The following is a 26,770-nucleotide window of genomic DNA, read 5'->3' on the forward strand; positions in this document are numbered from 1 at the left end:
GACACAGCTTCCAGTTCCATGATTTGCATGATTAAAATGCAATCATTGAATTTTTCCGTGTTCCTTATGCACCTAAAAATAGTTGTGAAAATGAAATAAAATTGCAGTATCCTTTAAAGTAAGTTGTTCTGGTTGCTGCCAACAGGTTTCCCTGTAGTGACATTAACAGTGAAAAGCCTAGGAATGAAACATTCCCTTCAGAATTTAGTCATAACATCTCTGTGCACTGTATGTGTTGAACAAAGCTAGATTAAGATTGCATATGATAATGCTTTTATTCTACTTGTGATTAGTTCGTCTACAAGTGCTAGGAAGCCATTTTTGCAAGGTTATAACATGGTAACAGCGAACAAGAATACCTGTAGACTTGCATGTTGTTTTTCAGAGATGAAAAGTGCCCCTAAGATTTTTTGCTTCTATAAATACATATCTATATGCGCATATACCTTTATTTGTCTTAATCAGTGTCAAGCAGAGTGGCAGTTACAAATAAGACATAATATAAAAGTTGTGTTCTACACTATTGGAATTGTAACAATGCTTCAGCTCTGGAGTTGCATCCTGCATATGCGAGATTACTGCTAGCTGACTGATCTTATAGACTGTGTGAGAAGAAAATAATTACTCCAAGTAGATAAGATGCTAACAGAAATACAACTTGATAATACGGAGAAGATTTTAATTGATCTGTAAGTGGGTGCTGTAGCAGAGAAAATTGTGATTGTGTATTTGGTGACATTAAAAATTTAATTTGTTTTTAGGTTAGATGAGAAAACATTTCATGTTCATATGCTAGAAGTGCTCTGGAGTCTCACTCATACTAGAACTCTTGTGCTGGGCCTTGTGCAACGCAACAGAGTGTACAGTATTGATGTGCTTTTAGCTTTAAAAAATTGATGAAGAAACTCTTACTAAGTACCTTATGTGTATTTATTGGATCTTAGTTACTTTGGGAAATCAGGTATGTGATTGCAACTGAAATTCTCAAGAGGACTAAACAGAAAAGACTGTAGTACTCTGCCCATGATTTTTTATTTAATATAAATTATGCACATGTCTTGCTGACGAAACCCAGAGAGAGCATTTCAGTGAGCAGGGTAGAGAAGCAGTAGTGAAGTCTGCTTCCCAGGGTTTGCTCTGATACCAGTTTGTTTGCAGAATCCAAGCCAGAGCCTGTACCTGTGCTCCTATCAGTTCCCCTAGCCTACTGTCCCCTCCTTTCCCCTAAGTCCCTTTACTTAATTTGGTGTTCGCTCCTTTAACATCCTTGTACTCTTCTGATTTCAGTTTAATACACTCAGCCTGGATAATGGGGGGGGGGGGGGGGGGGGGGGGGGGGGGAAGGATGGGTTTTCTTTACAATAATGCCCCCTACAAATTGCCTACACGTGTAGATACAGAGTCTGTATGTGTGTACCTCTGTGCGTATGTGTACATGTTCACAAATGTAAACGTTCAAAGAAAAGAACATAATCTTAATGGAATTCTTAGAAATGTATGTTGGGTTCACCGTTGCGTATCTCTTACTAAACCTTTGCTAACACAGAAGTGCGGTCAAAATAGTAAGTCTTCAAAAGGAATATTTAGCAGCAAGAAGCTCTTGATTGCTCATTGTTATTATAATGTATAGTTATCAGTGTAATAATCAGCTTGTGAAGTTATTGCTTTGCTCTTTTTTTCATAGTAGAAAATGTTAGGGATAGCTTTGAGCATTCTCTGTTACTTTGGACAGGGGCAAATGTTGCTGTCACTTCAGTGGTGGCAGGCAGGGCAGTGCTACTGCATGTAGGCACTGTTGACCTCCCCACCAGCACATATTTTTAGAACCAGCCGATCGGGAGCACAGCTCCCTGGCTTGTCAGGAGGGCATCAGCTTCAATAAAAGATACTTGATTTTTTGACATTGGATGGTAGAAACAATTCTGCTGCTGGTTTTTGATAGATCACAAGCCCCTGTTTCAGGAAGCCAGATGACACGGAGGAGAACTGAAAGGTATGCTTCCCTATCAGAAACATCCTTGCTGTCTCAGTTAGCTAGGTGAAGGACAGAGAAAACTACATTACAGCAGAAAGACAACAGTTTGATATGAATTCTGCTGCATAACAGATGGTAAACGTGTAGACAGTAGAACAAATGCTTCTGTGTAGCAGCATATTTCTGTTATTTTAGAGGAAAATTTGTGTTGCTTTCCCCAGTGAAATCATAGCTTTGGGTGAACACTGTTAGCATCATTTGGGGGTCTGTGTGGATCTGTAATCATATTTTTGTTTGTTTGTGATCATGAGTAGAAATTATTTGCTACTTGAGCATTTCTCTTTGAATTGTAGTGGCATTGGATAGCTTGTTTCCTGCATTTTTTTTTTAGAGAGTTATGAGTCTTAGATCTGATACAGGACTCATGCTGTTGGAGGATGTACAAGGATGTTTCTGCTTGAGGAGCAACCAACTTTTAGCAGTAAGAAATAGTTGTTGAGTAGGAAGCTACACTGATCTAGTTTAATTTTCTTGGAATAACATTTTGGGTCCTGATTATTTCAGAACAGATCATAGATCATTGCATTAATTGAGATTTTACATGAGTTTTTACTAATTTTTCCTCTTTGATGAACATGACTAGATACAATGTGCTGATGGAGTCCTGCTATTCTGCCACTTTACGCTAGAATTATTCAAAGTGTATTTATTAACAGCATTACTGTAACACCAAGGCACAATCTTATTGGGCTGTATACTGTACAAAGAAAAAGGAAACAAGATAGCACATCCTTCAAATTAATGTCCAAACCCAAGAGTGCCGGGAGGCAAGGAGACAGGCAGTCCTTTATGGGTTGTCTCGTGTGTAGGTAGCTCACAGAAGTAGATTTGCAACAAATGTAAACAATTCTGTGTTGGAAAAGACATTTAAGTCCATTGAGTCCAACCCTTAACCCAGCATTGCCAAGTCCACCACTAAACTGTGTCCCTAAGTGCCACGTCTGCATGTCTCTTAAATACCTCCAGGGATGGGGACTCAGCTCCCTGGGCAGCCTGTTCCAGCACTTGATAAGTCTTTCAGGGAAAGAAATGTTTCCTCATACCCAGTCTAAACCTCCCCTGGTGCAACTTGAGGCTGTTTCCTCTTGTCTGTCCTGTCACTTGCTACCTGGGAGAAGAGACAGACCTTACAACAGGTAGTTGTAGAGAGCGGTAAGGTCTGCTCTGAGCCTCCCTTTCTCCAGGCTCAACAACCCCGCTTCCCTCAGATGCTCCTCACAGGACTTGTTCTCTTAACCTAAAGATCTATATGAAATAAAAACGTACAGATTTAGATTTACAGACAAATAGTAAGATCTAGACTTGGAGCTGCTGCTTCAGCCTCTGCAGTTCAGGAGCCTGTATGTTTGAGTAGTCTTTTCAGAGGACCAAAGTCCACCCTTTACTCCTCTCTTTCTAGTTCGCCTCCAGTTTCTCTCGTGTCTCTTGTCTCTTTGTTCCACCTTCTGCTCTTTTATGTGAGAGGAATGTTTTTGGCTGACCCACTGCTGGCCCCAGTCATTTGCTGGTTACTCACGCCTCTGTCAGCTGGACTTCAGCAATTAAAGATGTCTGGGCAGGCAGCCTTTAACGCTAAGAAAGCTGCAAGTCTATAGAGGACTACAGATTATTATGGGAGCATTAAACTTATTCTTGGCTGTGTTTAATGGCCTCTGTAAAATTTCAAACAAAGAAATAATGTCTGTATGCTCGGATAGTGAGTGGCCTGGCTTCATCATGTCCATAATGTCATTGTCAGCTTTGGGCTGCAGGCCATGCTTGACAGCGATGTTCTGCTGGCCCAGTGGAACACTTCCCTCAAAAGAGACAGTCCCAGACTGCGAAGAGTCTCCAGCCGCAGTGGGGACTATCCTCTGCTCATCATTCGTGCCATTTCTTTGAGCTTCTGTTCTCTAACACCAGAGCAGAGATAATAACAGTTGCTTCTTTCCTCTGGGGGAGGATGAAAGAAGATATATGTGACAGATGTTGGTCATGTTGCTCAGTGTATCACTTGACAGTGTTTCTCAGTGGTGAACACAATATAGGAACCCATGTGGAAGAGAGCAGAATTGCTCTGGCCTAAGAATCAAGCTATCTTTAGGTGCTTCTGAGTTTCCTAGCACCATTTGCTTGGTTCAGCCTTCTCACTGGAGGTTTTTCCGTTGCTTCAGTCTCATTCATCCCTGATGGAGTGCATTTTGTCACCCGTGATTTACAAAAAAACTTTTGAAGTTTTGCTGAGGAGGCTACTGTTCTCTCACAATTACTATTAGCCTGTTAATGCTACTCTTACTGTTCTTCAGCCTTCTTGCAGACCCATTTAAAATAGCTTGGAGACCTACTGCCTCAACCAGGTCTGCAGGTTGAGAATGGTGGGTTTAGGAAAACTCATCTCTAATCAAGCCCTGGCCATGCCTGTTAGCATAGTTGGCATATGTTCTAGTACAGTGGTCATCACTCAATATTAATGACTTTTTAATTGTTCTTTAGCTACTTCCAGATAGATTGGCAAAAGGATGTTTCATATGCCATCAAGGTTATTAGTTACGTATGTTTTTCTGACAAGCTGGTCAGAAATTGAGAGCTTTACGTAGAAGCATTCCTCTAAATCTTTGCTTCCTGGCTTACTGCATATTCATCATTTATGTACCTAAGGTAATCCTAAGAGCTACAGGTCAGTGTACTAACTTTACTTCTCACTGCTGATTCCCCTTTCCGTTCCCTCCTGCCATGACTTGTCTGCTTTTGCTTCAGCAGCAAACTTTCAACTTGTTGTCCCATTACTGAGGCTTACAAATAGTCCTGGAACTTTACAGTCTGTATATAACCTCGTCAGCTTCCAGACAGCTTCCTCCTCCTTTTTCTTTCTCCCTGCATTCTTGCAAAGACCGATTAAACAGCAATAAAGATGGAAGCTTTGACTGTATGAGTCTGATTTAGCTCACAATGACAAATGTTTAATGACCTGCTTCTTTCACCCTTACAAATCATTGCACTTCGTAACAAGTTTTCTTCCTTTCTGCTTTTCTTTCTCTATGTGACACTTCTGAAACTAGATACTGAAGATTTATGCAGAAGTTTCAAACATGGGTTGAAACCTGCAGAGGTTACAAAGGTTGTGTTTATTGGAATATGTAGAGTATTAACCACAAGAAAATAAATACAGTCCAGTAGGTGTTTATTTTGCAAGCTAATGTCTTTTTTAAAATGTTTTTTTTTTTTACTCTTCCTTTTCACAAGCCTTAAGATTAGGGTCCCTGCTGATCTAAAGGGAATTCTACTGTTGTATAGATTTTTTTTTTCTTTTCACGGACTTTCGGAAGGGCTGTGAACCACAGTGCTTCTAGTAGTAGAGCTGTTGTCAGTGGCATTTCAGTAATGCTGAAGATGTCACTAGGAAAAACGTGCATTTGGTTCTAGAAGCACTAATTTCTGCAAATTCCTTTTGAACATGGGCAGTGAGAATCCTGAGACTGGCTACAACTGCTGTGGTATTCCACAGAAAGTGGCAGATTCATGCCACAAGGATTTCATGTGAAAGTATTGATACGCCCATTATTAGGACTTGTCAGGGAAAACTGTTCCATTTGACATGATGTGAATGATCAGGTGCAGTCACACAGCTACACATGCCATTCTCATTTCAATTCTGTTATATATTTGTATGTTTTAAAGCAGAAAGTATAGTGAATATATCAAAGCTGCCCTTTGGGGGCAAACTCAAAAGCACCTGAGAGATTCAGAAATACCGGTGTTACCAAAAGTCATGTCCTAAAATCACTTAGATTATTTTGGAAATCTTGCTCAGGATTCCTTTGGGGAGAGAAATAAGAAACTCCCTGGAGTTTCTTCTGCGTTTTCCTTCTGTGACTTAAAAGAAACCAGAAGTGCCACAAGTTCCCACAGAACTTCTTGTAGTCTTCACCTGAGACCTGCTTGAGTGAGAGATGGTGGTGTCAGGGTGAAGCTGAAGGTGTGTATGTGCTTGTTGGATGGCCACTGTGAACATGCTGGCTGGCCAACTGGCTGCTGCCAAATTTCCCTCAGCTGGAGTACAGACTTAGGTCTCTTGCTTCCTTAACACAGCCAGTGCTCTTCAGAAGATTTGTTGAAACATAGTTATGGTTTCTTACAATACTTATAGGTAGTTGGACTTAATACCTTTTCTTCAAATTTGGTTGAAGTTAATCAGCATGTTAAAATAGTGATTGTGGGTGCAAATGGGATAATTAGATGGAATGAGTTGGGGATGAGGATTGAGAAGCAGAAATTTGGATTGCAAGCCTTGTTTTCCTTACAAAATCAGACTGGAAATGGGCTATTACATTTAGAGTCTAATGTTTTGCTTTTTATGTTAACTTTAATCTTGGCCTTGTCTTCTGTTTTCAACTAAAGTTTTAATTTCTAGAGAAAAAATGTGTGCTAACATTTTAAGTAGGTCAGAATTCCTGTGAATGTCCTTAATGTTGGTGGATTCTGTAGTGCATGTGTTATCTGTAATGTAGTAGTCTTTGCTTATAATAAATTATGCCTATTATCCCTTGAAAATAAGCAAATGGAAAAAGAAGGATTTCTGAGTTTCCATACTTCATTTGATAGGTTTCTTACTGAGCTCAGTAATGCTTTGAGGACAAGGACTGAACTTGGTTGGTTAGCCTGTTGCTTCTTGGAACACAGGTGTACAGGTTACCCAGATGTAACTCAAGTGATGTCCTTTGGTAGACTGAGATTTACCAATGCTGAAATAATTATTAGTTGCTTTGTTTGGCCAGAGAAGTATCGTTTGGTTTTTTTTAACTGTAGCAAGACTGTTACCTCATAGTGAAGATCTAGTGTTTTCTTCTGAGGGTGATGTCTACTGCCAAGTAATAAACATATGTGTAGCCCATGTTTTTAAACAACTTTTTGATGGCTGCAACTTTGGCATATACCCAAGAACTGTTTAGAAGGTATTAATTTATATGGCTTTGAAGCTTAACGAGGAATCTTAATGAAACAAAATCATGATGAAGTTAGTAAAGCTAATTTAAGTCTCTGAATGTAAATTTTAGATGAAGTTTTTATTGATAATAAATATACTTCGTTTCTCATTAGTCTTTTAGGCTTCAGTGGTAATATCAGTAAAATAAACATGTTTTACAAAGATTTAACATTAAAAATACTATTAATATGACCCTTGGTACACCATCACAATTAGATTTCAAAGTGAGCATTTAGGATGTAACAGCGATTAATGACAACCATCGAAAACAATTTTGAACTCCATCAGTTTAACTCAGGAGGGTAAACTTAATATGATAATTTATCTAGTTGAATTGTATCAGCTTAGCAGGAAAGTATGCAAATATGTGACCCTTACCTAGAATCTAAATGGATGCTGTGCTGATAGATTTATCAGTTCCATTAAAGAACTTTAGGGAACTTTGGAATTTCAGCAATTGTTCCCTTGGAGGCTGAAAACCAAACCTGATCTCATACTGGGACCATTCTGGTCTGCATATTTCCATAATTTGCCTTTGCTACTAATATGACAGCAAGACGCAAATAACTGTTTCTAATAATATCAAATGGAGTTGTGGAGGACAGCATTTTAATGTAGTAAAAGACCTCCCCGTGGGGTTGTTATTGCCACTATAGAACAGCAGTTACACAGTTGCAACAATAGTGTCTTAATTGATTCGTTTAATTAGCAAGAGATGAAGCTTGTGCTGCATCTTGTCATCTGTTATCATGGGGGCGGCTATCTTTGCATTTGTCAGTCTTTACAGTCGGGTTTAAGTAGAGCAAAAGGAAACTTCCAAAAGCATTTCAGCTATAGAGGTGAGCTCTGGTAAGAATGTTTTGTGAGCGTGCTTCCACTCACGGTTTCAGTATGTGGACACGTCTGGTTTAAGGATCAGCATGGTCTCTGGAGTAAGAGTTTATGACAAAGCATTGTTTTACTGGGGGAAAATCTTAATCCAGTGATGCTGGGCATTTCTAACCTAAATATGCAAATCTAAGTATTATAGGAATGGTGGATTATTTGGGGCATCACTATTGGAGACTAGATTTACTTGGAAGAAATAGGGTCAGATTAATGAAACCAGCCATCTGCCTTGTGATTGCTTTTTCATGGCATTTTTGTTTCCAGACTAGATAAACAATGAGTTACATGAGCACATGGTCCATGGTAAGAAGCGTGTGTAAAAGAGGGACTTTCTTTGTGGTTGCTTTTCCCCGGAGTGGATATGAATACAGATACAGTGCTGTGCTTGCTTCTGGGAGATGAAGTAATTTTTTTACTCAGATCTATTATATTTACATTCTAAGAGTATGTAAATAAATAAATTTTAAAGGCATGTAAATATATTGGGAGCTTCAATTTCATTTTTCTCCTCTCCTTGGCTTAGTTTTGTCTTCTGTTGAAGGTTATTCTTCCTTATGGAAGGAAATATTTCTAGAAGAGGACAAACTTCTTGTTAAATGCTAATTAAGAAAATGAAGGTTATGTTGGCATACTTCCATTGTCATAGCACTGACCTAAAATAAGGGATCTCTTACTAATCTGAAATAAATTGGAGGGGGAAGCAAGTAATTCCGTGTATGCGAAACACTTGAGATGTCTGCTCCTGGTCTGTTTTTTAAATGACTGTGCTTTGGGGTATTTTTTTGTTTGTTTGTTTGCTTGGTTTTCCACTTGTGTGCTGTAGTGTTGGACATGCCCTCTAATTTTGGAGTATGATGGTGCTGTCAATCCGTGTAGCAAAGGGGCAATGTGCTGTTAGAGAAGGCATCTTCTTTAGGGTGATTTAAACAAACATTTAGCCCACTTGTCATTAAAGATCCCATGGTAATTTCCACAAGGTTCTGAGATTGCTTCACGTACTGAGAGTCTTGGCCAAAGTCCACTTTGTGTAATTACCTTCTGTCTGCACAAATCCCTAATGCAATTTTAGATGTGTTTGGTATTTTTCACTTCCTGTCCTAAATAGTGAAAATATTGCCACACACTGCTCATAATTACTGTGGGTTATATCCTAAGTTCAAATAAAGAGATTCCTGTAAATTACCTTAGTGAATTTGGTTTTCCTGTTGTTAAAGCACTGGAATATGTGACAAAAGATGAGTAAACAGTAGGATATGTAATTAAATTCACAAACCGATGAAATAGTTCTAAATTTTTGACTTTTCTATTTTATTGCATTTTGGCTGTCTATGAGCTAAAGTATTTCTGCTGCTAGGACCATCATTGAGGGAAAGGCTAACTCTCGGACCATGTCAGAGGTCAAACTTCACACACTGCGCAGTGCTTTGAAGCAGGTAGGAAGCCAGTGTGGGGCTCCAAGTGCTGTCATCACATGCTCAGTTGGCTTTTACCTGCATTCCATACTTTTTTGTTCCCACAACAGAAAACCTGGCCTGTGCATTTGTGTCTCAACCAAAACTGGTTTCAGTTCCTCTTCCTGGATGCCTTTCATGGACTCCAGAATAAGTGTTCAACCATGCTGTCTTTAAAATGGTCTGCTTCTGTGTTGTCTCTTGATAGAATTTACTGCGTTATACTTGAAGTTCAGTCCCCCTGTCTTCATCGCCAAAGCCTTTTATTACTGTGTTGTGTGCAACATTAAAGCTTTTTTCCTGATTTTTCATTTCTTCTTCCTAGTCATCCTTTCTTTGACTTTTTGGGTATATTTATCTTCTCCGTCCTCTCTCAGATTGCTTCTCTTGTGCATTTCCTCTGTAGGTTTTTTTTTAGGTATACTTGTTTTTTTGCTAGAAAGATACATGGGTTGAGAAGAGAGGTATTACTATTAATCTGACACTAACTTCCATGTTTTTCTGTAAGTAGCATTTAGGAGAAGCATGAGGATAAGAATAAACTACAGAAAAATGGCTATGCATCAGCAAGTCATACACCTGCTGGAGTTACCATATAAGTATTACAGGCAGGGAACATCAGCGACTCTTGTAAGACAAAAGGTTTTCCTTTGTCCCTATTGTGTATCTTAACAGTATCTGGGCCCACTTCAGTCATTGCTTGTAAAAGCTAGTATTAGCCTTCAGTTGATATTTTGAAGCTCTGCAAATGTTTTCCAGTGTTCATTGGAGGTTCTATGCAAATAACAGGAAAATTTACCGTGCAGAAACAGTTTGTTTCATTTTTTATGAAACTTAAGTTTCACATAAATTCTCTTGTATGTAAAGTACATAGAAAATTACGTTAACGATATTTTAACAAATGTCTCGTATATCCCTGTTTATATGAAGGACAGCAGTGCACACTGCCACGAACACTCGTACTGGTACAAACAGGCAGCCTCCATCTTCATTTCATTCATGCCATTGGGTATTTATAGCCCTTGCCCATCGTAAGGCGAAGGAAGGTGAAGGGCAGAGCAGTCGTAGTAGGAAGTATCATGCTTGTGTGACCATCTCCCAAACACCAGTCTTATGTTTTGGAGAGGTGCCATGTTGGCAGGGTGCACAGGAAGTATTTGCATAGCAAATTGTGTTACGAGCAGCAGAACCACAACAAGGTTCTTCCTGCATCTGATGATAATTGTTTGATTGGGGGGGAGGGAGGGAGAAAAGGGAGGTCAGGGAAATGCAGATGAAAAGGAAAGGCCCGCGCTATTGTAAGGACAGTGAAAACAAACTGCCCCTGTGCCAGAGAGCTTCAGCGTATATGACACAGCAGCGCTGAGCGTGGCATGGGAATATTCCATTGAGGCTGAAAAGCCCTGTGGGTGGGAAAGCTGTGGTGATGTCCTGTGTTTCCACTGCTATGTCCTCCTCCTCCCTGCTCCAGGGCAATTTCTCCTTACATGCCCTCAGAACCAACTCTCGCTGCTTTCTTTGATGTCAGTCTTCGTATGAGGAAAAACAAAGATGTTTGAGTTTTAAAATACTTACATTAGTATTCTGTTACAAGTCTTTGGGCGTTCCTTGTTTTTTTGTGAGGGTTTTGTGTTATTTTGTTTTTTAATCCCTAGGTTTATCTTTTAGTTATAAAAGAGCTGCAGGGAAGCCTCCCTTAGCCTTGTAAGTTCCAAGCCCACTGTTAACGTTTAACAAATAGTCAGCAATCGGAACAACCCAATGTGGTTGCTGTACCTAAGCCAGATCTGGACACTGCATCAAGAAGATCACAGCTACATTCTGAAAGGCATCTCTCCCACAGCCTGTTTTTGACACGCTAACTTAGGAAAAAAAAGAGTATGTACATGTAAGGGGAATATCCCTGCTTATGGCGTCAAATGGTGGCTTTTATGAGGCACAAACTGTACTAATTTCCTGAAAAGCAGAAGATACTTTCTAGATGTTAGGAACCATCCCAAAAGGCAAGAGAGGCAGTGAGTTTTTCCACCCTAAAAATGTTTCTTACCACGCTACAGACAAGATGAAACCCTAGAACATTACTGTTTCCTAATTTATTTTAAATAGCCAAATAAAAATGCAGTCTTGCATGTGAAGAACTGTACAAACATGCTTGCACTCTTGGAGAGGCCAGAGAAGACACTCAGAATATTTGAGGTTGGAAGCAATGCCCGCTACCCCCCACCCCCACCCCTTCAAAGCAGGTTGAATTAGAGCAGGCTGGTCAGGTCTGCGTCCAGTTGGTTTTTTAATATCTCCACAAACGCCACATCTCAACAATGTGTTCAGTGATTTTGCAAAGTCTTGGGTGTCCCTGAAGGCTTTACAGGGCACCGACGCAGAAGTAATATAGATGTAGAAGATCAGTACAAGCAATTCCAGGTGTGTGGTGATACTGAGTGTAAAAGGGAATAATCCTTCTTTATCAGAGCTTGTATGACTGCACTGAGAAGTATCCAGTTGAGGAGAGGTCAGAAGCTCCATTTCTAATCCGAAAAAAGCTGGATGCTTGCGGTGGAGACACAGGTGTGTAGCAGAATGCACTGGTGGTGGTTTAGAGGTTTGAAGACCAAGAGAACTCTGGCGGGTTGATGCATCTCTTAACCTGTCAAAACCCATCTAGAAGGCAATGATGCCAGCTGTAGAGAAGGTTAAGAAGAGATTATCGCCAGAGGTGAATTGAACTTTCAAGCAGTCTGCCATTATTGTCCTGAAGGAATAAAGTTTTTAATAGAAACATTTGTAGGGTGTGCAGGGAACAGAATGTTAGAGACAAAGTTTCAAGCAAACAGAATCTGTATATGAAACAGAGGACTTCCCCAACCCCCATACCCGCCCAGTAAACACTTCATAACTGTGTTACTGTTAAATGTTAAAAAGTAAATGCATGGGTTTTGTAGATGTGAGTAAGTTCACCACTTTTCTTTGAGATGGTAAATAGATTATTAGAAGGAGAAAAAGTATGAGACTTTGAGAATCTTAGATGCATGCCTCAGTAATATGAGGGTTCACTGAGCAGGTAAGTAGTAGAAAAATGGTATCAAAGCTGTCTTGATTAATTTCCCTCCATGATCTGAAGGGTCAGTGGTTTGTTCCTGGCTATTTTAGTTATGGAGCTTTCCTTTATTACTAAGGTTATGATAGCTGGCTCATTTCCATGCAGGTTTCCCTACATTGTTATTTGCTGTGCTCCAGAAGCTCTACTTGTGGCAAACAGTGTCTTTTACTCTTCTGCCTTTACTTTTACCTCTAATCCTAGAGCACTTGTTGAGAGGCATAGGAACCAAAAGTAATGAGTTCCTTGGAATTCAGGAGGGAGTTTTTACAAGCACATCACTGAATGGTCCACCCGCAGTGGTTTGTCTGCTGGGACTGTGCGTTAGCAGTGGTGAATTCTGAGCCTGAGAATGATGCAGTTGTATCCTTTTCAGGTGTCTGTCTCCTCTGGGGAAGCTCCTCCAACTTTGTGCCAGCTCTCAAAGCATTTTTTCAAACCAGTGTGGTGTTTCAGTTCTGGTACGTTGCAGGTGGCATCAATTGGTTCCAAAACCACTTTCAGCAATTGTGAGACTGCTGGGAGGCCCCTCCAGCTGTAGAGAAAACAAACTGCTATTCCACCTTTTATTTTCTTCTTCCTGGCTTGTGGTTTGTGGTTCATAAAGTCCACTCCTGCTCTGTTGGAATTATGTTTGAACTGGAATCAACAGCATGAGAGATGTAACAACTTAACTGAAACATCTCATCTGAAAAAGCATTATTCTCACTGACAGGTGATCTTGCATTGCTGTGAGGCTGCGCTGTGTGCATGTGCTGAATTGAGTACTTGGCCTCAAATTACTGACAAGTCTGCTGAAACTGGGCACTGGCTGCCAAAGAATTTGGATGTGCTGGGGTTGGAGAATAGGTGCCCTGATAGCTAGTTGTGTTGAGTGGAAGTAGGAGAGTCTGAGCCAAGCTGTCTTCCTTGGGCTTGAAGGAAGCAGGGTGGACTCCTGTCACCATCGGTGCCCTGCAGTGTCATTCTGGGTAGTGAGGGAGGAAGGGCCTGTGAGAAGATGTAGTGAAGCAACAACTCATGGAGATACCAGGTCCTTGGAACTCCTTTCCCTTGCATAAATTTGGATAAGCAGAGTAAAAAGAGTCTGAAATGGAAGTCAGGCTGGAGGCCGTGATTTCCACCTATATTAATGTATAGAGTGTGAGATGTCTAACACAAGTGAGATGCTTGGTTTTATGCACAGATGGCAAATTGGAAGTTGTATGTTAGTTTTCAGCTTCACTACAGACTGTCATACTCTTCAGGCCATTGTGGTTTCTCAGCAGCAGATGAGCAGCAGAGAAGTTCCCCTGCCAGAGAGCTTTGTACCAACACAGCTGCTTCCTAGGAACCTCGCTGTCACAGGCATGTTCGGTGTAAGGATGGGGCTGAAAGGCCTAGCAGCTATTGCAGTGTACATTCCTCTCTTGTGTCCAGACTAGAGCCGCTTCTCAGTTCCTAAAAGATTTGTCTGTGCCTGATAGCTCAGAACTAGACCTTCAGGGCAGAGTAACCCAGCTCTGTGCAGCTCTCCTGAGCTAAGCCTGAAACTGCTCTGTTTTGGTTTCGATCCATTTTTTCATTTAGTTTTGGGATTTCCTTATATATATATGTACACATACATCTAAAAGTGATTTTAAAGTACTTTGGCTTAATGGTGTTTTTGTTCCCCACCCCCATGCTTTTATGTTTGAATGCTCCATTAGTGTCCATAACAAAGAGAGAGTAACACAGATGGTAAACATTTTTGCCACAGAACACCAGCAGCGAACACCGTATCACTGATTTAGGAGTCTCTGTACTGTGCTTGCTCAGCTGTATATAATCACTCTCATTTCCTTCCCTTGGGTTTCTGCCTGGCTTAGGGAGACTTTACTGGCATGTTCAGTGAGGTCTCCCTGGCATCGCCGAGCTATCGCTCAGTTCTTGTATATGCCACTTTGTGGAGCAAGAAGCTCCATGCCGGAGCTGGTGTGAGCTTTTGCCTGGTGTGTTCTCTGATTTTCAGAAATGAATTTTAACCTCATTTAGAAATGAATTTTTATTTGCAGAAAATAAAAACTCTTTCGGGTGAGGACAGTATCTGCTGCCAGGCAGCCATAATGCTTTTGAACGCCTCCCTGATATAAAAGATAATAAACCTAGGGAACTATGATTAGCTTTGCCTGAGTGTTGTGGGATAGTTGCCACGGTGGAAGCTAGTGTGAGTTTGGTACAAAGCAATGGTATTTTTAAAGTTTCAGTTCTCATTCTGGGAATGATGATAGAAAGATGAATGCTATGAATTGGGGTTATTTGCTCCCCGTAGTAGTCCAAATAAAACTGTAAAAAAGTAATTCGGTTTGGTGTAGGATTTGACCAAGCTGACTAAGTGAGGTTCCTGTATTATCCTCCTTTTTACTTTTCTTTGTATGAACAGAATAACAAACTTAGGCTCCATCTATCAAAAATGCATGTAGCTTTTCTTTTGTACTTAGATGAGAGAGATAATCTCTAACTAAAATTTCACATTAACATTCTGCTTGTGAAATAAAAGTGTGTACTTTGGGCTGGAGAATTTTTTTTAAAAAACAAGCATGCACTAGAGTCTGTGTAGTGGTGGCCCATTTTGGTGACTTGTTTACTGGTGTGTCTTTCATATCCAAATTCTTGGCTACAGACAAAGCATTCAAATAATTTTCTCTTTGTCAAAAAAAGAAGATGAAAATTGTCTGAAATTGGAGCCAAGTTCACATTCTCTGGAGTACCGTTTCAGCCTTTGGGAGGACCGTCTAGTGCAGAGTAACTGAAAACCCAAGCTAGGTTTGTTTGAACAACCTAAACTTAAAGAAGAGACAGCAAAACAAATAGTTTTTAATTCTTGTGCTTTTTATATTTACACTGGCAGTGGTGTCTTCCTCAGATAAAACGTTTTGATATTAAGCAGTTCCTCTAATTTTACTGGGCTCTGTTTCTTTTTATGGTAACACACACTGTGCAGGAAGGTCATTATGCAGGAGAAAAAAGCTGTCAGCATAAAAGAGAAAGTTAACATTGCACATGTCTTTGTTTATGGGGTTCTTGGAATGTGTTGTGAATTGTGCCAAATGATGGCTTAAACTATTCTTTTTAATATGCTGGATGGCCTCTTTGTACATTTGGCCAGTAGCAGGTACTTTACCTTGCAAGTACAGGTTGTAAAACGATCTGTGAAAACATCTCGAGTGTTTCCTTTGTACATTGCTAGTATTTGCTTTAAAGACGGTTTGTATTTTTGTACAGGTTGGGGGAATGTAATCATTGTTGCCTTCAGTTAACCCAACTGTGTGTGGTAAGAGCATTGAAATTAATGATGAAACATGTATTGGTTGTGTGGGTAAAGCCAAAACTGCCTTCAATTTCTACTTGAAATGAGGTTTCCTCATAAACTGACATGGGGCTGGCCAGGTGTTAACCATCTCAGGGATTCCTGCTGAACCAGTCCCACAGAGGAGTGGGGAAGGAGCCCTGAGGACTTGGGACATGAAGGATCAAATCAACAATTAAAGGATAATAGTGAGTTGGGAAGGAAAGGGAAGATGACTAGCCAGGAAGGATTAGCTTGAGTCAGGAACAAATTTCCTGAAATTACTCAAGCAGGTGCTTAGAGGGAGGTGGGTCAGTCTCTTAAGGAGTGGTTTTCAGAAGTGTGTGAGCCAGCTACAAGGAGGTCTGAGAGGCCAGTGAGGAAGAAACTCCACTGGGGAAGAGAAGGGATGCTGCCTCGTGTAGTCAAGGAGGGAGCAGTGTGCTCTTGAAACACAAGGTTCCTGCTCTTCCCTGTGAGAGGGCAGTGTGTGTTGTACCATGGAGGAGGTTAACGTGCTAGTCCACAGGCCCTTTTCCACTGGGGCAAAAAGGAGTGTTTAAAGAGCTAATGTACATATTAATGTGTTTTCTTGGTATAATATTACTAGATAATAAAAGCAAGACGTGCTGAAAGGAAAACAACTGGTGGTTATAAACTAGAGAGGCAACTTCCACAAGGAAAACCAGCATCTCTTGTTAGATGGTGTGTGGGGGGGGGTGGGGGGGGTGGGAAGGCAGCACCTACATTCTTTGCCTGTTACCTGCTGCAGCTTCAGTGGGGAAGGGGGATAAGTCTTGTCTGAGACCTTTTTACAGGCTCCGTCCGTGTACTTTGTTGGGGAGCTGGAACCAGTTCAAGGGACAAACTAGACGTGGGCATGGGTGAGAAGGGGGCTTGCAGTTTCTGCTCTGAAGAGCTGGCATGGCGTGATCTGTTGGTGGAGTGTGAGCATCATCTCATGAAATGGCCTGGCATTAACAGATGTTACAGCTACCTGTGTTTAGATATTACAGCTACCTGTGTTTATTTTTATTAAAATATTCTCAGATGGATTTTGTTAGCTCAAGTGTGTGCACATCTGCCTTCTATATCAAAATGAGGATTTGTTTTTCTCATTTTCAATGTGTTTCATTACACAGGATTCCTTTACAAGCCAAGCTGGTATTTGTTTGGCTGAGTTCATTCTGGAGTAGTATGGGAATGGACACCTCAAATGTTAATTTCTGATTTTTATATGCACTGTAACAGCTACATTATTTCTTTTGGGATTAGCATTCTTTAGGCAATGGTTTTGTTCAGGAGCAATTACATTGGTGTTCAGTAAAGCTAAATTTGTATGTTTTACTCTTCATAAAGTATATGTTGAAGCATTGGTATCCATTAAACACTTCTCTCACCTAAAGGAAGAAAGCAGAGTTTATTTGGATGACAGTGGCTTCCTCAAACTGCCGGCTTCTGGCCTCAAGTATATAAAATTCCAGTGTATTTTATTGGACAAGGAAACTTCATGTTAAAAAAGCATTTTGCTTTGAATGATTTCCAAAATATATTGTTGAATTCAAAGTTGTGAAATGTAATTGCTTCTACATCCTGACAGAGCCGCAGGATCTGGAGTGGCTTAAGAAAAGTGAAGACCGAAGGCCAGATTTTCAGAGGCAACTTAGTCCCACTAAAATTAATGCAAGTTAGGCACCTAAATGCTTTTGAAATCTGGCTCTGAGCCTGTAGTTTTTGTTGCTGTTAATACTCTGGACATTTTCTTTATGCCAGCCCTTCAGTTCAACCCAAGGAACAGGAGAGGGATTTCCTGTGTCGGTCCGCAACGTGCTGTTTAGCACCGGAGCTAACCCCAAAGCGCGGGGCTGGGCAGTGCTGCTCTGGGGCTCGCTCTGCGTTAGTATTGCTCTAGTAGAAGTCAAAGTTTAACTGCTGATACGACATTTGACTCCATTCTGAACTTACAAATAAATTCTGAAGTAAGGAGGATGTCAAAGAACAATTTTCCCTTCCCTCCCCCCCCCACCCCCACCCCCACCCCACCCCCCCCCAGGGTTTTGGTGTTCCCTCCCAAGAGAATAAATATCCCAGCAATGTGGACATCATTGAACTGAGCTTGTCGTGTAATCATAGTTTTATTTTAGAGGTAATAATACTATGCCATTTTTAAAGGGAGGAGCAGCCTTAGAAAGTCAGGCTGGAAAATAGCTAAAAAGTATATATTTTTTTCCATCAAATTATAAAACTGTACTGTGCTAGCTGAAAGCACATAATGAGTAGAAAGTGAGCACTAATCTATTTGGCTCTGTCTGAACCTTCATATTTCTATTTATCTCTGTGGGAGATTTTAATATTCTGCTGGTGTTATTTTATATTTTGCTGACTTTTAGGTTGAGAAATTGGCACTTAAAATCATGTTGACTGCCTGAATGCAAAATCAAGCTTTATGAGAATTAATAAAATCATGCAGTTATGAATCTTGGAGATGGTACTAGCTGATATAAATGGTGTCTGAAAATGATGTAATGAGCTGGTTTTGCCTTTATTTCAAAGCTCTTTTTCATACACATGAAAGGGTTTTGCAAAGGTGCATCTATATTAAGGCCCAGATTCTGGTTGTATTACTAGGAGAGGTTCTTTAATTGACCTAACCAATAATGCTAAAAGTATGAATGAATCTTCGTCTCAGCAGCTACTTTATTAATTGCAAGTTAATGATGCCTTGTCCCCAGTTTGCCCTCTGATTTTCCCTGAATGCCTGCCTCCTCCCCAGTGCAATTCCAGGGGTCACTATTACTGAACATGCAGTGGCTTTGCAGCTGATGCAGTGAGGATTGCAATCAAGTTGGAAAGTTGGGCATAGCCTGATTTAAAGTTTTGACACGTGAGGACACATACCACTGTTTGTGGTGTTGAAGAAGTGCAGAATGTGCAGTGCTGAGGAATGCGGTATGTGAGCTAAGTAAACTGCAGCTCTTTGGCAGCTCAATGCATGGCTGGAAAAGCGTTTTTTAAAGTAATAGCCGAAAACTGTTTATTTACTCTATAACAAAAATGGAAACACAAAAAAGGTTGTAAAAATTAATGCAGCATTATAAATCAAAAACATATTGAAATCTGCTATGCAAATACAAAATTTAGGTAGTTTGTTGTGAAACTTAATTGATCCTAGAGAAATCATGGAAAACTTTCATTAATTCCTTAATTTCTCACCGCAAGTTCCTTGTTAATTTTGTGCCTGTATTGCCAGAAGGTGAGTTGACTCTGAAATTTAGGCTCAGATTTAAACAGTTGGAAGAAATGGGGCATGTTACAGGGCAACTCATGAATCGGATACAGTTCTGCTTGGAGGTGTGAAGGCAAACTGCTGAAGAATCTTCAGACAGGAAAAGTCTTGGGGAAGCCAGAGCCTACAACCACCTCCTCCTCCATTTGACTTGTAGTCTTACTGAATTTTGAAGCAAACAGTTGGACAGAGGTGCTGAAGCGCTGAAGAGTTTTAATCTTACAGCTGTTCCTGAGGTTGCTCAAAATAAATGAGCAATTTTTCCAAATAACTTAGTAGGCTTTTTAAAAGATTTGGGAATGGAACCACTGAAGTTGTCCATTCAGAGATATGGCTCCACATTATCAACTACACCTTAGAGCTGGTAGACCTTTAGGCTGCTTGACACATTTAAGGCCCTTATGAAAGAAGTATATGATTCAGGGTGTCCTTATCCTTGAAAACATTTAAAATGTGACTTAAGGAGCACTTAAAATACTGACATGCTTTTATAAGCTGAGGTCTGTATAGACATTTTTATCTTGATCCCTCATTTAGCTACATTCATTAGAGTTTTTGTTCCCTACTCAAAACCTATTTGAGTGAGCTCAATTAGAGGAGAATAAGACATAGCCTCTAGTTTATGTACTGCTTCTCCCAGTAAATTTGCATGTGAATAGGTTTCACAAGTAACAGAATTTTGAATGCCCAAGGAAACTTTCTTCATTGATAATTTTATTTGCAGAGCTGTTTCTGCACTTCAATTCCATAGAAAGCCTGTAAAATCTCCTGCAAATTATGAGCTCACACTTTGTTTTTTTCCACCAGAGAAGAATCTCCAGAACTTCAGTGATTGCCACTGGTACAGATTTTACAGATATTCTTGGCACTGTGTCCTTACGGTAGAGGCAGTAACACGGCTACAGGCATGTTGATGGAGGGCATCAACTGAGTCAGTACCGTAGAGTTGAGTTCAAGTCTACTGAATTTCAGCTTAGTGTGGTGGGAATACAGAATGAGTCACTTGCTCGCTAGTATAAATCTAATAGGTCTATTAGCACAGATAAATAAAGGCTAGTTAGCAGTGACAGACTTCAAGTGGGAGGCATCTAGAATACTTCCATACCAAAGAAAGCATTTTATTGAAGGCTAGCTCTACTCTTTTGTGCAAAGAGAGCTTTGCTTTGGTTAAAAAAATACACCCAGATTCCTTATACATGTTTTAAAAGTTGCTTGTAGGTGTTTGTGGAAGGTGAAATGCAAAAATATGATACATAATGGAAATACGTTGTCAGATGGACAATGTTTCAGAGATGGGGAAGAAAACGATTCAAAATTCTTTGATCATCACTCGTACGCGTGCCAGGTTGCACCTGAAAGCAGAAGGCAGAAGAAATGGAGAAAATGTGCTTACTCGGTGAAGAGTGCCTTGAACTCTGAGTTGTATTTTTGTGATTAGATTTTCAGAGATGGTAGATCGCTATTACTTTCATGCAAATTGATGGAAGCTGCAAATTCTTCCATCTTTCAGAAAACAGGATATTGCTAGTTTAGGTTTCTCCACTGTCTCACTTGGAATGAGTTACTTCTCTCAATGGAGGATTATTAAGACTTTTTTTTACATGAATTTGTCTGTAGCTTGCCAGTGACATCTTTACTATGCAGGCATGCATGGTGGCCCAGTGGGAGTTTCAGTTCACTTCTGATTATTTCCCAGGCTTTGGCCAGAGAATTTCTCAGGCTCAGATGGTTCTGAGCGATTGTTTCAGAGCAATCCCCTTCTTGACTGCACATCACTGCCAGGTTTTCAAAGATGCAAATGCAGTATAATGTGTGGCAGGTCTGTCTCTGTAGCTGAAATATCTGTATTTGAAAAAGCAATTCTGTAAGTCTGGATTTGAAACTTACGATGATCTTGGTGATACTATAGAGAAAAATTAGTTCTTTCAGTGACAGAGAGGGAGAGAGACAAATGTTTTAATCAGAAGAACAAAGAAAACTGATGTGTACTCATTGGTAGCAGGATTAGTGGGGAGAATTTACCTTTTTTTTAATTAAAAAAGTGAAAAATTAAGTCTCGCTGTTAGCTTGTTTCTGTTTCAAATTATGTGGCTGCATCATTACTTATTAATTGATACTATTTTTCTGTGCACAAGGAACTTATTTATTGTATTTATATAACACTGGCTGATGAACAGGGTGGCTGCTTACAGTGCAACGATATTGAAGTAGTTTGAGTTATAAATATGTTTAATGATCCCTTTGTTGATGGATGGATTATTCCTCTCTCCGAAGGCTCACCCAAGTAGCTTAAGAGAACAATTTGAGTGTCAGTTTCACAAGTGAAAAAAATCCAAAAAGGAAAAGGAAGCAATTCATTCACAACGGGACATGGTGCAGAGGAGGATAACCTGCCTTCAAAGATTTTTGTTTCGAGTATTATAATGTTTAATAAATAGTTTACTTCAAAGGCCTTTGCTGGAGAAAAAAAAAAAATAAAATAAGCAGCTTTCCTGCTATTCTTGTTCACTGGTCCAGTGTTGCTATAAGTAGCTCATATCCTGTCCTCTGTGGTCTCAGGTGGTTAGCTTTTGTTTGGGAAACTGAAGCTTCAACCAGAAGAGCTGTGCCACCAGTTAAATTATTAGGTAGTTGACAATATGTCTCGAAAATCAATGGAACTCATTGTGGAACTTGAGGGGGTGACTTTGGGAGGGGAGGAGGGGTGTCTGTATTATTTTAGGTGATGAGCAAAGGCGACAGATCAGATCATGTAAAAATAGAAGTTGCTAAGAAAGGCGTCTGAAGTAAATTCTTCGCTTCAATCTTCCCCCACCGCTTACTTTTTTTTTTCTTCAAGCATTGTTAGAGTTTCATAGAGCACAAGTTATATTGGGAGGTCATTTGATCTGTCCTCAGTGTCATGATTAGCTATAACCAAACCCATTCCTGTTTGAAGTTTTTCTGACCTGTTCTGTATCCATGTTGGTATTTCTGTATTGTTTCTGCTGAATGTTATGCTTTGTATTTGTGTTCCATCGAGTACAGAAATGACTCAAGGCTTAAAGGAAAAGGCTTGGGTGTTTCCCAAATACTTACAACTTAGGTTTTCTAGTTTTGGGCATGTCAACTAGGCTACTGTGTTGTTTTCTTCCATTGATTTTAATTCTGGGTCATTTCGAATCATTTGAGGGAGTAGTGTTATGTTGCTGTTATCCTTTTAAGCCTCACTGTGAGTTCCCATTGTTGGGGGCACAGTCTGGATCTGAAAACAAAACCATTCAATCCCTAAGGTAAGGATCAGAACGTGGAACAGAATTGCAAAGCTCCGGTTTTCAATTTGTAGTCCATTGCAGCCAAAACAGTGAGTGACAGGGCTTTGAAGAGAGCTGAGCAGTGAAAGCAAGGAAATTCTGCTGGAGCTACCTTCACTTTGCCCATGCTCTGAGGTGATTGAACACAGGACAGTTTTAACAGAGTTTAACTCATTCCTCTCCAGTAATCCATTTTCCTGAGATCACATCTGGTGCTTAAGATCTGGGACATAAGCATTAGAGCAGCTTTCTCTGACTGGAGAAATATTGGGATGAGTCGGAGGACTACATAGCCTGTTTACGTGGCCACATCAAAGTCAGCAATTCCCATGGGTTTCCACAAGTGGATAAAAGAATATCCCACAGATAACAAATTTCTGCTCAGTGGAAAAAAGAATCAATATCCCCTCTCTTAAGACCATATCTCTTGTTGCGTCCTGCACTTGCTTTCCAGTTAAATAGTAGGTAGTAAGGATATCAATGATCAATGCTTCCTCAAGATGAGATCCAAAATGCAGCCTCCAACAAAATGGCAAGAGAAAACCAAACATGTAAATGGGCTGAGGGGGATGAGGAAGATGCCTAAGGGATGTTTTAGACGCATCCTCTGGCCCTGATTTCAATGTCTTCCCTGTGAAATATCCTGTATTTCCAGCCGTGACAACTCCAAGTCAGTGAAACAAGAAGCATTCTCCTCAGAAGTTATTTTCTCTGTGAGGAAGATGTTTTTGTCACTGAGGATCGATGGGATAAAAAGGAGAAGGCCAAGTGCAATGACAAACAAATTTTCCAGAAACCAGATACTGCAGTCACCTATAATGAGGGCCTCAGGTAGGCAAAATGCAGTCTTCCTCCAAGACAGAGTACGTAAGACATAAGACAGAGTACGTAAGACATAAGACAGAGTACGTAAGACATAGAGTACGTAAGACATAATACTGAGCTGTCTCAAAGTCTGGTTTTCTATTCCATAATGTGTGATCTACAGTAAGATTGTTTACTCTGGGTGGAGGAAAGCTGGTTTTACCAAGTAATCCAGATGCAGAAAAGTAGAGGTGATTCTGAGAATATTTTAAAGCTTCACCACTGATTCTTTGAGCCTGCTTGACTGTGCATTTTGTCATTCATTATCTGATGACTATGAAATACTTAGTCCCCACAACGTGTCAAGGAAACAATTATCTCAAATCAGCTCTTGTTCAACTTACAGCTAATGAATAACTATTACAAACTAATCAGTGCTGTAATGGTAATTAGTAAAGTGGGTAAAATAACTGGAAATTAAAATGATTAAACGTGCCTGTTTGGAATTCTATGTTGAGCAGTCCGTAAATGATGTATGGCTCGATTCAGAAACAGTATATGGCCACTTGTGTATTTATGCTACCATGCCACTCAGACAAATCCTCTGCATTTCCAAGCAGTTGTTTGACAGAAAAAGACATACGCTGTGGTGGTGACCAGGCCTGCCAAGGAGCTTGAGGAAAATTATGCCTTGTTATCGCCATGGGCCCTTTCAGCCCTGTTCTCCTTGACTGTGCATGTGCTTACATTCTGCCAAACTCCAGCCCCACTCCTATATGCTTTTACTTACTCAAGGTCGCTGGTGGATATACCTTGTGGATGAGTCCTTATCTGCCAGCCCCACAGTCCTTTACACATCTCCGGGTCTGATAATGTCTTCCTTTAGGTAAACTGCCTGTAGAAAATGCAGAAGTTTTTTGTCTTAAGCAAACTCAGCTTCCATGGAGAAAAGCCATGAAACTCCCTCCTGACCATCCACCAGCAAATTTATGAAACAGTGACTTGCCTCATTTTTGTTTTTGTAACATAAGGGTCTTTATGAAGAGGTTGTTCCCATTATCACAGTGTAATAAAACTACATAGCTGTGTTTCCTTTTAAAGGAGAGTGTAGTTATGTTTTTCTGTCCTGTGTCTCTTTTGCTAATGTTCCCTGAATAAGGGATGACATTTTTCAGAATTGAAAGAACAGCAGGCTGGCTTTCACCTGCCCTAATGGAAGTGGCCAAAAATGAGACATTGCGATCTGAGATTACTTGGTCAGTAGAGATAATCAGATACTTCCAGGGGTGATGCTCTTCCATGTGCTTTTCTGCTTGGTCTGTAAAGGGGTTGAATTTCCTCGTTCTGACTTTCATGTGTGTCCTGTACCCAAGACAGCTGACAGCTATAATGCAGGACATACGGGTGCCCATTAGTCTTCTAGAGCAGTATGCAGAAGCCAGGTAGGACACCTTAAAACATCCAAAATGGCAATGGTACCTGAACCTTACCCTGAGGGCTGGGTGAGATGTTACAGGAAGTTTCTGTTAGAGGCTAGAATTTACCAGGAGCATTACCAACAGAGTTTTTCTCTTTAATATGTGACATACTAATACCATATCTGAAGAACAAAACTTCCATTAGGATGCCTTTCAAAATGTATGAGAAAAGAGAAAACCTTGTTTTGTTCCATGTTTCATGTTGCTGATCACAATAAACCCCCCTCCGCTTAACTCCCCCTAAATACTTTCCTGCACAGGGAAGAGCTGTTACAACTGTAAGAGAAAAGGTTTTATAAACCTCAAAACAAAACTAAATTCTTACATGTGTATCTACTTAGGTGAATACGTATATGCACACATGTAAATATGTATAATTTGTATATACACAGTGTAGATTTATATTCATATATATGAATACTGTTTATGAAAATTAAACTTGCATGATAAAAAGGACAGTTCAGTGAAAATATAAATGAATCAGATGATGATTGTACTTTGATGTGTTCAGGTAGTAAGGTTCTGCATGTGATAGAGAAGCTTAATTTGTTTTTTCCTCTGTATGTAACTCTGTTGATGTGAATGTTAAATGAGTTAGTGGAAGTATAAAGCCAGTTAATAACTGGTATTTCAAATTAAATAGTCAAACATTGGGTAAATGAGGCTGGGAGAAATAGAAACAAAAAGAAAAAGCAGCAGAGAAAAGAAAAAGTATTCCTTGGTGGTGGTTGTTGACCGCTACGTGTTAAATTGCCTCACTGCCCCACTGGCAAACCTTCAGTTTTATAAAGACTGTTTATGTTTAAAATCTCCATTCACCCCTTTCTCTGTAAATATATAAAAATGTGCCAATGTTATTCTAAAGTATTCTGCTTTTGTTATCTTGGCTCTTAACACAAAGAATATCTGAATACTAAATCGGTATTAAAACATGAGATCAAGTGTGCTATGGAAGTGCTTTTCTTCAGTGTACTTCCTAGAATTTTCTATAAAGTAAAAGCAGGATTGCTTGGTATGTGTAAAGGTTGAGGAACTTGCTAGGAAGAAGGAGCGGTACCTTGGTAGCGGGAAAAGTGACTGCTGCAGTGTGACTTCAGAAATAGTGCAAGCTAGGTTAAGTTACTCTAGGAAGAATGAGGACAGCCTTAAAAAGATTAAAAAGTTGAAGGGTTGTGAGGATTCAAGGGCACATTTTATGAGGGAAAAAGAACAACCAGAATACCAGCTTCTGCTTAAAGGGAGTGGTCACAGACAGCCATATCTTTAATAACTTCTAAAATCTTCTTTTCACACATTTTACTTTAAAATTGCCATAAATGAAATTACTTTGCTGAAGTCCCTAATTTTAGTTAATTTTGCAGTTAACAGAGGACTTATGTTAATCTCATTGACATTAGCTTCCAGTATATGTAATATAACTTTAAAATGATTCTTAGCTTATATTAATTGATACTACATTAATACCTTCTATTTTTTAAATGGAAAATGAGGTCTTGGGATATCCTTCCAAGAACTATAACTTTTCTTGTTCTCTTTCAAAAAGAACAAATTGAAATTCATGCAATGTGCCCTTCACAATACGGTTATCTTTCACATGATACTCATGATGATTAAGAGCTCAGGCAATCATGTTTGTCAAGAGATGCTGAGAACCTCTGATACTTCTTCTTGAGTTTTCTCTTTCTCTGTATGCTGTCTTGTGCGGTATAACCTTGTCAGGGCATAATGATGTTCAATGTGCAGTGGTGCTGCCTGGTAATTTTTCAGATGGTTACTGTACTGGTGCTGACTATGAATTTCAGGTTCTCCTTATATGAAACCTAACAGAAGTAGTAAAAAGACCTAAACAAAACTCAGCTTTCACTTCAGTTACAATTCAGTCATGCCAGAAAACTCACATTTCTGAGTATTGATTGTGTTCATTTACCAAAGCAAAGTGCATTCATTGATAACTACCTGCTGGTATTGAATCAATCTTATGTGAAGCACGGGGCATTATTGTCAGGTAGGGTAAATAATATTGATTCTATTTCAAAATGAATACAGCATAGGAGAAATTAATTTGATTCTATGAAGTCATTTAATTATGTTCTATTGACTATATAAACAGTGAAGGTCATGTAATAATATGATATCATGAGGCAAGTTACAGCTGCAGGCTTTAGCAAGGT

The 26,770-nt window shown here is 39.8% G+C and overlaps 1 protein-coding gene across 1 annotated transcript in view; it reads left to right on the forward strand.

Annotated features, from left to right (window-relative positions):
- The window catches only part of PCCA (propionyl-CoA carboxylase subunit alpha), a 287,945-nt gene that overhangs the window by 228,916 nt on the left and 32,259 nt on the right, over positions 1–26,770 (forward strand). The window lies entirely within an intron of this gene.

The sequence above is a fragment of the Falco naumanni genome, chromosome 2 (genome assembly GCF_017639655.2).
Source record: "Falco naumanni isolate bFalNau1 chromosome 2, bFalNau1.pat, whole genome shotgun sequence".
Lineage (NCBI taxonomy): Eukaryota > Metazoa > Chordata > Aves > Falconiformes > Falconidae > Falco > Falco naumanni.